Source organism: Typopeltis vanoorti, chromosome 11 (assembly GCF_054136105.1).
Source record: "Typopeltis vanoorti isolate ZY-2024b chromosome 11, IOZ_Tvanoo_1.0, whole genome shotgun sequence".
NCBI classification, from domain to species: Eukaryota; Metazoa; Arthropoda; class Arachnida; order Uropygi; family Thelyphonidae; genus Typopeltis; species Typopeltis vanoorti.
The window spans coordinates 88995877-89008862 of NC_143559.1; the positions used below are offsets into that span (position 1 = coordinate 88995877).

General features: G+C 35.4%; 1 protein-coding gene across 5 annotated transcripts in view; it reads left to right on the forward strand.

Annotated features, from left to right (window-relative positions):
* The window catches only part of LOC150101835 (uncharacterized), a 574375-nt gene that overhangs the window by 214156 nt on the left and 347233 nt on the right, over positions 1-12986 (forward strand). The window lies entirely within an intron of this gene.

Genomic DNA, 12986 nt, shown 5'->3' on the forward strand with positions numbered 1-12986 from the left:
CTAGACTATGCTTTGAATTGCCAATAACTAACCCTCTGGAATTTCTGTTGAATACCTCAAAGTCCCAGAATAAAAGAAATCAGCTGTCATTTTGGAAAATGACACAGTAAGATCCCAACAGGTATGAACAGGATAATGAAAATAAACAACGACATCTAGAATTTTGCTACATGGAATGTCTGAAGCATTCATCACAAATATCAAGAACTAGACAAAACTGATAGAAAGAAATATTAGATTACAATAATGAATAAACACAAAGGATAATTGTAATACTGAAATAAACATTGACTAAGAATGTTTATTTCTTTACAGGGCCTTGATACATCCACTCTTGGACTACTGTATGCAGACTTCATTTCCTGGGTTTTGAATGCATAAAGAAACTGAATAAATGCAAAGAAGAGTTACAAAGCGATATAAGGATTATGGAATGTAAATTATGAGGATAGATTAAGAGTATGTGGACTGCATTCACTGGTAAACATGAGAGACATGATATGTAGAAGCATATAAACTTCTGAAAGGGTGTTATAGGATACTTGTTGATGGGATTTTTTATTATAGGTAATGAAAGGACAAGGAGACATCTACAGAAGTTGACTGTGTGGTTAAGAATGCTTTTTTTTTTTTTTTTCACAGAGCAGCAAGTGAGTGGAACAATTGCCTGTTGAAGTGGTCTCCCTCAATAAGTCCTTGACTGGAGGTGTCTGATGATGATGATAACAACAGAAACAAAAGACGAAAAAGTTCAGATAAAACAGATAGCTATAATGGAGTTAAAAAATGAAGAAAGAGCAAAAACAAGATAATGATTCTTACAAGAAATCAATTTTTAAAAATATTATACATGATGAATAGAATTCTAGAACTAAAATTACAAATAAATTTAGAAAGTTTTTTACCTTGGGTATAATATACATTAAAGATACCAAGCTATTTTAAATATAAACCTGGTTTTAATCCATTTCCCAAGTAAGCAAACAGACAAGTAATTCAAGTTTGCGCCTGCAAGTGGTGCAAGTCGAGTTGCCTAAGACTTGCACTACATGCAGGGTCACCCAGAAAAGGTTGATATCACATATCTTTCCGATATTTTCACCAAATTATTATTATTATTGCTATTATTATTATTACCTGGCACTTCCAGGGAGTTCAAAGACTCATCAAGGGAGGACACCTATTCTACAACTCTGTCTCAACTACAAGGAACTGCAACTATACCAATGCCATCTACCACCCACCACCATCACTAGTATTTTCACAGACAATCACAAACATCCATGCCCACAGTGGGATTCGAACCCGCAGCCTTTTGGCTGGAGAGCAGATACACTAACCACTTGGCCAGCCAGGCCGACAGTGAAACAACATGAATCTGATTAAAGCAGAGGGAATTATAAATGCTTTTATCAGCAAATTAGAATTCTACAATCAGAGCATTTCAAGACAAGATTTTCTGCAGTTCCTAAGTCTACTAATAATAGATGATGATGATTTAATATTAGATACAGATTTGGATTATTATTGTTCCCATCTGAAAGATGACTTGATGATCAGATTTAAAGACTTTGATGAGTTTAAAATACTCAATTGGGTCATAAATCCATTTCTTTCCGATGCTACTTCTGTTCATCCAAATTTGTGTGAATTTATTGACTTAAAAAATTATTTTGAAGCGAAGCTCAAGTATAATTTAAAGCATGGGTATGAAAGATCCTGACCAAACATGCAATGCAAGTATCCTCATCTTTGGCAAGAAACAAAATTATTGCTCATTGCTTTTCCTTCTTCATACTTGTTCGAGAAAGGATACAGTGTCGTGTTGCAATTGTTAGCTAAGCAGCAAAATAGATTGCAAATAAATGAAAGAGGAGACTTGAGACTTCATTTGTCGAACACTAAACCTGATATCGAAAAATTAGCAGGATCTCATCAGGCTCAGGGTAGCCATTAACAATTGGCTTATTAAATACAGTAATTTGAGTAAAAATTAATTTGTATAAAAGTCATTAATTTTTAATTAATTATCAGTTCAAATATGTTGAGGGTAATTTAGGTTTATTATTATTATTATTATTACGTGACACCTCCAGGGAGTCCAAGGGCTCATCGTGGGAAGCACACTACTCTACTTCGTTAAATGCATTTCAACCTCTCCACTACTACTTAATTCCCCAACTACGACACTACTACCATTGATGCCATCTATCGCCCATCATCACCAACAACAGTATTTTTTGTCTGTAAATTGCGTATGTTCTGAAGGCTGATTTGTTTGTATGCAGAATGAAAAACCCGAGTTTCCAGGAGAAAAAAACCCTGCTACCACCATATGAGATCAGCTAACTCACTTTCAACTGAAAAAAACTCCCATATAAAGTTTGCCTAATAATATATTATAATTATTTTATTGGGTCATTAACCTAGTGTAATATTTATCAGGGGATACCAGGCCATACAAATAGTTGAAAGGGAGCGCAAGGCAAAAAAAAGGTTAAGAACCACTGGTTTAGTAGATAGAAGAAGGAGAGTGATATGATTGAAACTTTTAAACTGCTGAGAGGTAGTTACAGGGTTGACACTCGGGAGTTCTTTTGTTTAGTGGAACGGGGGAAGGAGTGAGGACAAGGAGCCATCCCTGGAAGTTACGAAAGGAAGCTGTGAGCAACAGGGTGAGGGGTGGTTTCTTTGCATGGAGGGTGGTTGAACTGTGGAATTCATTGTCTGATAGAATGGTGAGAGCATGAGTTGTCAGTCAGTTAAAGGAGTTTTATGATAGACTTTGTGTTTTCTAGAGTGAGCCTCCCACCATGAGTCTTGTGACTCCATAGAGTCACAAGAAATATAATTTTCATATACAATGTATATTGTAACCAAGTAGAAAAACTTTCAGCAACTGTATCTCATAGAGAGTATTTAATAATAAAGATGATACACTTTTTTTTTTTTTTTTTTTACTTTTAAACGGAAAATTATGACTTCTACAACCTTCTCCATCTTCTTGGGTCTGGCTTCCAGTGATGAGACCTTAATATAAAAAAAACAGTCAAGGATGTTCTTAATATGATGTGATTTCAGATATGAGTTCTCAACTCATTTCTGAGACATTCCACTTCTTTCAGCATCTCTCTCTCTCTCTGGAAGCTACCTACTCTTGCTCCTCATTCATCCTCTTAATTAACACCATCTTCAAATACTTCACAATGTTTCAAACTTACCATACTCCCCACTTTTATTTTTTCGTTTGCATTCTACTTGTTATCCTCACCCTCGGTCATGCTACTCTCTCTCTCTCTCTCTCACTCAGTATTCTTCCATTTCTGATGTAATGTTGCTGAGGTCTGTTGTACTAATGTCTAAATTACAAAGTTCTTCCCATTTTCTACATTTTACGTATATATGCACTCTTCAATTTCTCACCTGCCACATACCACAAAATCCTGTGGTATGCTGTGTAGTCCTTAAATGGGGGAGGGAGGACTTGGCGATAAGCTTCTGGCAAATTATGCTGCAGCTACCATCATTATTCAAATACTGCACAAAGAAATAAGAACTACTACAAATTATAGTGATATAATTTGTAGTCTATAGGAATGATGTAAGCTAGCTCCACCTTTGCAACAAGTTGCCAGGTGTGGTACCACCTTACCCCAGTCCTGAAGATACTTTCAGGTGCAAACTTTGTTTGCTCACACTTGGATAAAGGATTAAACTAAATTTATTATAGTCTAACCAAGTGAAAAATAAACTTTCAACATCTTTCTCTAAATCCAGAGTAATTTAATAAAAAGGTGGCACACTGTTTGGCAACTCCTATAGGTAGAGATGACCTTGCTAATTCTTCTGCCTGGTATCTCTACTTGGGCCTGGCTCCCACTGAAGAGACCTCAATAAAGGTCAAAACTAGTCTGGGTAGTGGCCCTTACCTTAATGCATAACATTATACATATCTGCAAGGAGATATTGAGATAGGAGTGATGTTAGCTTGCTCCACCTTTGCAACGAGTTTCCCGTTGTTGTACCACCTTACCCCAGTCCTGAAGATACTTTCAGGTGCAAACTTTGTTTGTTCACACTTGGATAAAGGATTAAACTAAATTTATTATAATCTAACCAAGTGAAAAATAAACTTTCCACATCTTTAATAATTTCTTCGTTTCTTTTGTGATCAAATAGAGCATACTTTGCAGTTTTTCTCATAAACTTCATTTCAGCTGTTATTAATCTCTGTCTTTTTGTTTTATTCCACATTTCACATCCATACATTAGGACTGGTAGGGCTAATGTATTGTATACTTTTATTATTATTATAATTATTATCCAGGCCTCCATGAAGTCAAAAGACTCATCGTGGGAGGTCGTTCTTAGGAAACACAAAGCTTATCATACAACTCCTGGAAGTCATTGACCATTCTTGCTCTAAACCACTCTCTCAGGAAATGCATTCCACTGTTCAACCACTCTCCATGCAAAGAAACCACTCCTCACCTTCTTGCTCACAGCTTCCTTTCGTAACTTCCAGGGATGGCCCCTTGTCATCACTCCATCCCTCTGTTGAACCATGTGAAAGAACTCCCCAGTGTCAACCCTGTAACCACCTCTGAACAGTTTAAAAGTCTCAATCATATCACCTCTCCTTCTTCTATTCACCAAACTCTGCAGTCTACATTCCTTCAGTTGATCCTCGTAACCGGCATTGTACAATCCTGAAACCATCTTTGTTATCTGCTTCTGTACCCTTTCCATAGTTAATTTATCTACTTCAAATCCTGGGGACCAAATTTGAGAACAATAGTCTAAGTGTAGTCTGATCAGGGTCTTATACAATGGAATGATAACTCTTTTATCTCTGCAGGTCAGAGTCCTTCTCAGTATTGCAGCAATCCTCTGGGTTACCTTCATCACCTTTGCAATATGCTCCCTGAATTTCAGTTTTCTAGCAATCATCACCCCCAGATTTCTTGTCACCCCTACTTCCTCCAGTATAGCTCCTCCACAATCGAGTATGCATCCTCCCATTAATGGATCCCAAACTTCAAGACTTTACATTTTGCTGCATTAAACCGATACCCCCATTCATTTGCCCATCTGTTTGGTTTATTCAAATCCTCTTGCAGGGCTGCCACATCTGCACTATTACTGATAACCCTTCTCAGCTTCACATCATCCGCAAACAACTGAATATCCCCTTGCAATCCATTGACAATGTCATTGATATAAAGGTTGAACAATACAGGTCCCAGTACTGAGCATTGTACAATCTTCTTGTGACCTTCTGCCTCCTTTATATTGCTTCACCATATACAACTCTCTGATACCTATCAGACAGCCAATCCTGAAAACAACTCGACATCCAAACCCAATTGCTGCAACTTAAGTATCAGCTTATCATGTGGTACCCTATCAAATGCCTTTGCAAAATCTAAAAAAATGGAAGTATATGCCTTTCCCTCGTCAACTGCTCTTGTCACTTTATTATAAAAGGCAATCATATTACTAAAGCAAGAGTGCCACTTAACGAATCCATGTTGATTCTCACAGATAACATTACCCTCATCTGCTCAATGCTGTATATGGTCCATCACTAAATTCTCCAAGACCTTAACAACTACTGATGACACAGAAACTGGCCTATAATTAGACACTTCCAGTCTGCTACTGCCCTTGTGCACTGGCACTATCTTACCTTCCTTCCATTCCTTGGGTACTTTTTCTGCAGCCAGACTTTTATTGAACAGCCAGGTCAATGGAGCTGTCAGTTCTTTAGCACATTTTCTCAAAACCCGTGGTGAAATACCATCCAGTCCCACAGCTTTGCTGGTATTTTAGTCTGGTTTGTTTTTGAACTAGGTTTGGTTTAAATATAGGGTTAATTACATCTGTTATTTTTAAATATATTGCAATTTTTAGTTTGTCTTTTTCACTTTCATATATAATTATGCAACCTAGGTAGTTAATTGAATTCACCTGTTCTAAAATCTTGTTATCTATTACTATTTTAGTTCTTACCTGATCTTGGCCTTTAACCATGCTACCATCCAAGACTCGATAGACGTCAAGGTTATCATGGATGTGAAGTGCATATTAAAATTGTAATACCATTTATATTACATTGAAATATATGATGGATACATATTTGATCCATAATGGCCAGTAAAGTGGTTAAAGGCCATAGTTTTTGACAGTTTTTGATTTTTCTGTTCATATTATCATACCATAATCTTTGGCTATCTCATTTAGATTTAAAATAGCTTTCTGTAAGTTATCTTCAGAATTTGTAATTATTAGAAGAAGACTTGAATAAATTGAGTGATTGGGCACGGAAATGGGGATGTGAGATAAATTGAGTTACAAGAAGACTTGAATAAATTGAGTAATTGGGCACAGAAATGGGGATGTGAGTTCAATGTTGCAAAATGTAAGGTTTTAAAATTTGGAAAACAAAGATGGGATGCAGAATTTATGCTTGGTGAGGATATATTGTTGGAGGTGGAGGAAATAAGAGATCTGGGGGTGATAGTGGATAAGGATCTGAAATGTAGGGGACACATAGCCAAAATTGTGAAGACAACACAAAAGTTTCTGCGAATGATGCAGAGCACACTGACTTGTAGAAGTAGGGAGATTCTTGTTCTGTTGTATAAGGCTTTGATTAGGCCACACATGGACTATTGTGCCCAGATTTGGTTACCTGGTTTTCAGAAGGACGAACAGATGTTGGAAAGGGTTCAAAGGCGACTGACTAAGGTAGTTTCTAACCTCTGGAATGTCGAGTATGAGGAAAGATTGAGAAGATTTAATTTGCAGAGTCTGGTGGAGAGGAGGAAGAGGGGAGATATGATAGAGACCTACAAGTTAGTAAGTGGTTGTTATAGGATCAATGCTGGAGAAGTTCTACAGAAAATAGTGGGAGATCGTGGAAGAACCAGATATCATACCTGGAAACTGTATAAAGAGCAATGTGAGTAGGGGGAGTGAGAAGCAGGTTTTTTTCGGGCAAAGTTGTAAATGATTCTAATGCCTTGCCTGAGAGTGTAGTGTCTGTAAATAGTTTGAGTGTGTTTAAGACACGGTATGATGAGCTGTGTGTTTGATAAAAGGACCTCCGAGATGAGTCTTTAACTCCATTAGGTCTGGGGTAATAATAATAATTATTTTTATTTGGTCATCGGCAAAAAGGAGAGTGTTTAAGTTCACAGTAGGAGAATGTTTAATACCTTGATGGAAATTTTTATTCCATTTTATTATTATTTCATTTAAGTAAATATTAAAAAGTTGCTGAAAGGGGGACACCCCTGTTGGACCCCTTGGTTTATCTCTCTCGTATATGATAGCTCATGATTTAATCTTATTTGTATTTGATTATTTTCATATATATACTTATGATAGCTTTTAGGATATTAGGATATTAAAGAAAGACAAATATCAATTGTCTTTCTTTAATATATTAAATAAAATGCTTCTTTTAACTTTGTTAAATGCTTTTTCAAAGTCAATAAATGTAATATGTGTTTCTAAATTGTATTCTCTTCTTTTCTCTGTGATTAATTTTAAGGTTGGGGCTATGCATGATCGTCCTTTTCTAAATCCATTCTGTATTTCTAAAATAAAGTTTTCAGAATATTTTATTACTTTGTTATTTAAAATTTTGCTAATTTTGTAACAGAAATTTGATATACTTATACCTCTATAGTTTTTAGGGTCATCTCTACTACCTTTTTTAAAGATAGGAATCACAATTACTTTTTTCCATTCTATTGGGGGGGGGGGTTACCAGTTGAATAGATTTTATTTAAAAATAATAGGTGTCTTTCTTTGAACTTTGTTCCTCCATATTTATATAGTTCTGAACCTAGTTATCTTCTCCAGGTGATTTTCTGTTTCTTGTTTCTTTCAGGCTGATTTCTAATTCTTCTTTAGTTATTTGCTTTTCAATTTCATTAAATGTTTGCCAGTTATCTTTTTTAAAATATTTATCTGTCCACAATTCTGTGTAGAAATTTAGAAATTCTTCTAATTTCAATTTGGTGTTTAATTTTATGTTTTCTTTAGTATTTGTATTTAAATGTTTCAAAATCTTATGTACATTGGGTCTTATTTTATATAAATCATGTTCTAAATTAGAAACAAATTTGTTTCATGATTCTCTGTCTTTTTCTGACTTCTCTTTTAGCTATGGCTCTTATTCTTTTATATTATATTTCATCTTTTAATCTTTTACTGCTTAACCATTTATGATAGGCTCCTTTTTTCATTTTGATTATTTCTTTGATTGTATCATCCCATATCTTCAGTTTTTTCCTTTTATTGAATTTTTTGCAAGCTTTCATTTGCTGCATCTAGTATCATTTTTATATTAAGCTCTTCTATTTCTATTTCTTAATTTTGTTTTATTTTATCTAAATATTGGTTAATTCTTTGTTCATATAGCCATTGTATATTTGTGTCATTTAATAATCTAGTTTTATGAACAAATGTTTTAAATTTTCTTTCTGTTCTTGTTATTTGTAGTCATTTAGGTGGTAATCTATAATTAATAATCATATAGGGAATAATTTGAGGGGAGTATCCAGTTGTTTGCTTGTGATGCTACACCAGTGAGGACAATAAATAGTTCATAAAGGTGATGTAGAGCTCCTCCAAGATGATTTAAATAATTTGGCAATGTGGTCAAAGGATGATGGTTTTCAGTAACATCGCCAAGTGTCAGGTTCTGCACTTTGAGAGGAAAAGATTACATACTGTGTATTACATTGATGGGTATTGAAAGTTTTTTTCACTTGATCATAAATTAAATTAAAAAAGCCAAGAAATTGTATTTTCATTTAATCATTTATCCAAGTATAAGTAAACAAAGGTTGTGGGTGAAGTATCTTTATGACTATACTACTTGTATATAGAAGTTAATAACTTCACATTAATTGCCTTAATATTCCATAATATTAAGCACAGATCCTTTCAGGTGTGGTATAATGCTAAGTATTATGGAAAGGACCACTACCCAGACAACTGTTGACCTTTATTGAGGTCTTATCAGTGGGAGTCAGACCCAGAAGAGATACCTTGACATTCTTTTTGGGTATCTTAGTATCTCTTCTTGCAAAAAATTCTTTCCAACAAGCTTAGGAAAGACAGCTTTGAACGTGGAATGAGAAGTTGAGCAGCAAGGAAATAAATGCTGCTTGGGAACTTGCAAAGAAATACTTAACAGCATTAATGTGTGAATGTATTCCGAAGGTTAAAAGGCTGAATAGGGAAGGTATCAAATGGATGAATGAGATGATTAAACATGAAATCTGGAAGAAGGCACTTTGCAGGCAGCACAAGATGAGTAATGGCAATAATTGGTTGCACAAAAAATATAAAGGAGGGTGACTCAGTTGATAAGGAAAGCAAAAGTGCAGTACGAGCAGAAATTAGAATTAGGCCAAGAAAACCCTCAGGAGTTTTTTCAATATTTGGCAGTTAGAAAGAATGATTATGGCAAGATGATGTTAATAGATGAAAGTGGGAAACTATGACTTTGTCAATTGCTGCAGTTGATATAGTCAAGGTACTCAGTGAGCAGTTCATCAGGGTGTTTCATCTTCAGTGTGAAAGCAGAAGCTCAAGTGTAGAGAATGACATGAGAAAAGATTTAATGGTGAAGAAACAAGCGGTATATGAGAGTAAGGAGTATATATTATTAAGCTAGATGTCGATAAGGCAATAGGACATGAATATCACTACATGTAATTAAGATATTGGATAGGTTGGAGAGAGATAGGATACAAAAATGAGTTGATGACAGTGATATTCTTTGTGCCTGTTAGCATGGGTTTTTAAAAGGAAGGTCATGCTTTACCAAATATACAGATGCATATACAGTCGTGTACTTACGTTTTGCAAAGGCTTTTGATAGATTGCCACACAACAAGTTGGTAATTAAACTGAGCAGATTAATTGGATGAGTTGGATAGACAACTGGCTCTCATCTCAGAAGAGAAAAGTCACAAATGGTGTACTGCAGGGGTCTTGGGACCATTGTTATTTAATTTGTATATTCATGATATTGGGATAGGTTTAACTGTGATATACAGCTTGTTGAAGATGATGCAAAACTGGAGAGAGTGATGAGGAATCAAGTAGATGTAGCTTTACAGGAGGACTTGAATAGATTGTATGAGCAGCAACAGTATGGAGCTGTCAGTTCAGTGTTGTAAAGTGTGAGGTTCTGAAATTTGGTAGGCAACAATGGGATGTAAAGTATGCACTTGCCGGGGTAATTTTGGATGAAGTTGAGGAGATAGGAGAAATTGGAGTTGTGCTGGACAAGGATCTGAAGTTCAGAGTTTACATTGTATAAGTTATGTAGTCATTGCATCAGATTATGGTAATGATGTGGAGGACCTTAATGTTCAGAAATAGGGAGGTTCTCATTCCATTGTGTAAGGCTTTGATATGGCCTCATATTGAATTATTGTGCACAGATTTGGTCTCCTGGTTTTCATGGTGATGAGGATATATTGGATAAGGTCTGGAGAAGACTGACTAAGGTGGCTATTGTTCTTTGGAATGAGGGATATGAAGACAGATTGAGGGAACGTAGTTTGCTAAGCCCTGTGAATAGGAGGAAGTGAGAGGATATGATTAAGACATTTAAGTTGGTAATGAGTTGTTACTGGGTTAATTATGTAAGAAATTTCTCATGAAATGGGGGAAGAACAAGAAGCTGTATAAGGAGAGTGTGATCAGGGGCATGAAAAGCAGGTTCTTTGCATGGATAGTGGTTGGTGAGTGGAATGCATTGCCTGACATTGTAGTGAATGCTGATATATTGAATGAGTTTAAAGCATGGTTTGATAGGCTTTGTATGTAACAGTGTGTGCCTCCCACAATGAGTCTTTTGATTCCATGGAGGTCTGGTTAATAATTACTTTGTTAGGGTAATAAGAATGTCAAAAACTTGCATGCCAATTAAATTCTATTTAACTTACTACTTAGGATTAAACAAGAATATAATTTATTGGCATTTTTAGTTTACACTGATGGTACTGGATTTCAGGAGATAATCCTGTAATCCAGTATCATAAAATCAGATGACCTAACATGAGTTTCTTGGTGATGAGAAGGTGGTGGAAAGGGTCTAGAGACAAGTGACCAATATGGTGATAGGTCTGTGAAATGTTCCATGTGAAGATAGATTGAAGGTGTATAGGTTGGAAAGTTTGGGTGATCATCAGTAAAGAGGAAATATGACAGAAATTTATTAGTTATTAAAGGGGGTTCTATCAAATTGACAAAGAAGAAATTTTTCAATGCATCATGAGTGGGGAAAGAACTAGAGCATCAAGTTGTGTAAAAGGATGAATGGTTGGAAAGTGATGAATAAGATAAATTGTCAGCAGTAGTTGAGAGCACCATAACAGTGATTGAATTTAAGGAGTGGTACGATAGGTATTCTGTGAATAATCATTGGTGTGAGTCTCCTGCGATGAGAAGTCTTGGTAATGAGAAGGTGGTGGAAAGGATCTAGAGACAAGTGACCAACATGGTGATAGGTCTGTGAAATGTTCCATGTAAAGATAGATTGAAGGTGTATAGGTTGAAAAGTTTGTGTGATCAGCAAAAAAGAGGAAATATAACAGAAATTTATTAGTTATTAAAGGGGTTCTATCAAATTGACAAAGAAGAAATTTGTCAATGCATCATGAGTAGGTGACAAAGAACCATAGCATCACCCTTGCAAGTTGTGTAAAAGGATGAATGGTTGGAAAGTGATGAATAAGATAAATTGTCAGCAGTAGTTGAGAGCACCCTGACAGTGATTGAATTTAAGGAGTGGTACGATAGGTATTCTGTGAATAATCATTGGTGTGAGTTTCCTGCGATGAGAAGTCTTGGTAATGAGAAGGTGGTGGAAAGGATCTAGAGACAAGTGACCAACATGGTGATAGGTCTGTGAAATGTTCCATGTAAAGATAGATTGAAGGTGTATAGGTTGAAAAGTTTGTGTGATCAGCAAAAAAGAGGAAATATAACAGAAATTTATTAGTTATTAAAGGGGTTCTATCAAATTGACAAAGAAGAAATTTGTCAATGCATCATGAGTAGGTGACAAAGAACCATAGCATCACCCTTGCAAGTTGTGTAAAAGGATGAATGGTTGGAAAGTGATGAATAAGATAAATTGTCAGCAGTAGTTGAGAGCACCCTGACAGTGATTGAATTTAAGGAGTGGTACAATAGGTATTCTGTGAATAATTATTGGTGTGAGTCTCCTGTGATGACTTCCAAATCTATGGAGATACTTATGTAATAATAAATTCCTAAGTAGTCAGTGAAATAGAATTTAAATGGCATGCAAGTTTTTGACAATTCATATGCATGGATAATGTTTCTCAGAAAAAAAAAATTGAATGTAAATGTTTAAAAAAGTGAATAGATGCAGTTATAGAATCAGATTTTAAATAATCTACAAGTAGTAAGGAACAAAATCATTTTACCACTGAGGTGACTAGATGATAAGACTAGTGAGATATTTCTTGATCTGCTTGTGTACCATTTGCACCAAAAAAAAAAAAAAAAAACTTCTGTATTTTCTGTGTCAGTATTATTTCTGTATTTTTAAAGGATAGCAAGGGTTTGTTAAAGGAAAACATGTTTTAGTAATATAGTTACTTATTACAAGAAGGTGACAGGTGCATTGGACAAGGGGAGATGTAAACACAGTGACATACATAGATTTTGTAAAGGTTTTTGATAGATTGCCACATAAGTTAATTGTTAAATCAGAATGGATGGGGTTGGATAATAGATTAGTGCAATGGATTGGAGACTATCTGATAGGTATCAGCAAAATTCTGTATGGGGAGCAATATCCCAGAAGAGGAAAGTCACTAGTGGTGTGCCTCAGGGATCTGTTTTAGGGCCATTGCTGTTTAACTTGTACATTAAGTATGTTAATGACATTGGGAAAGATTGGGATTGGAATATTCAGTTAT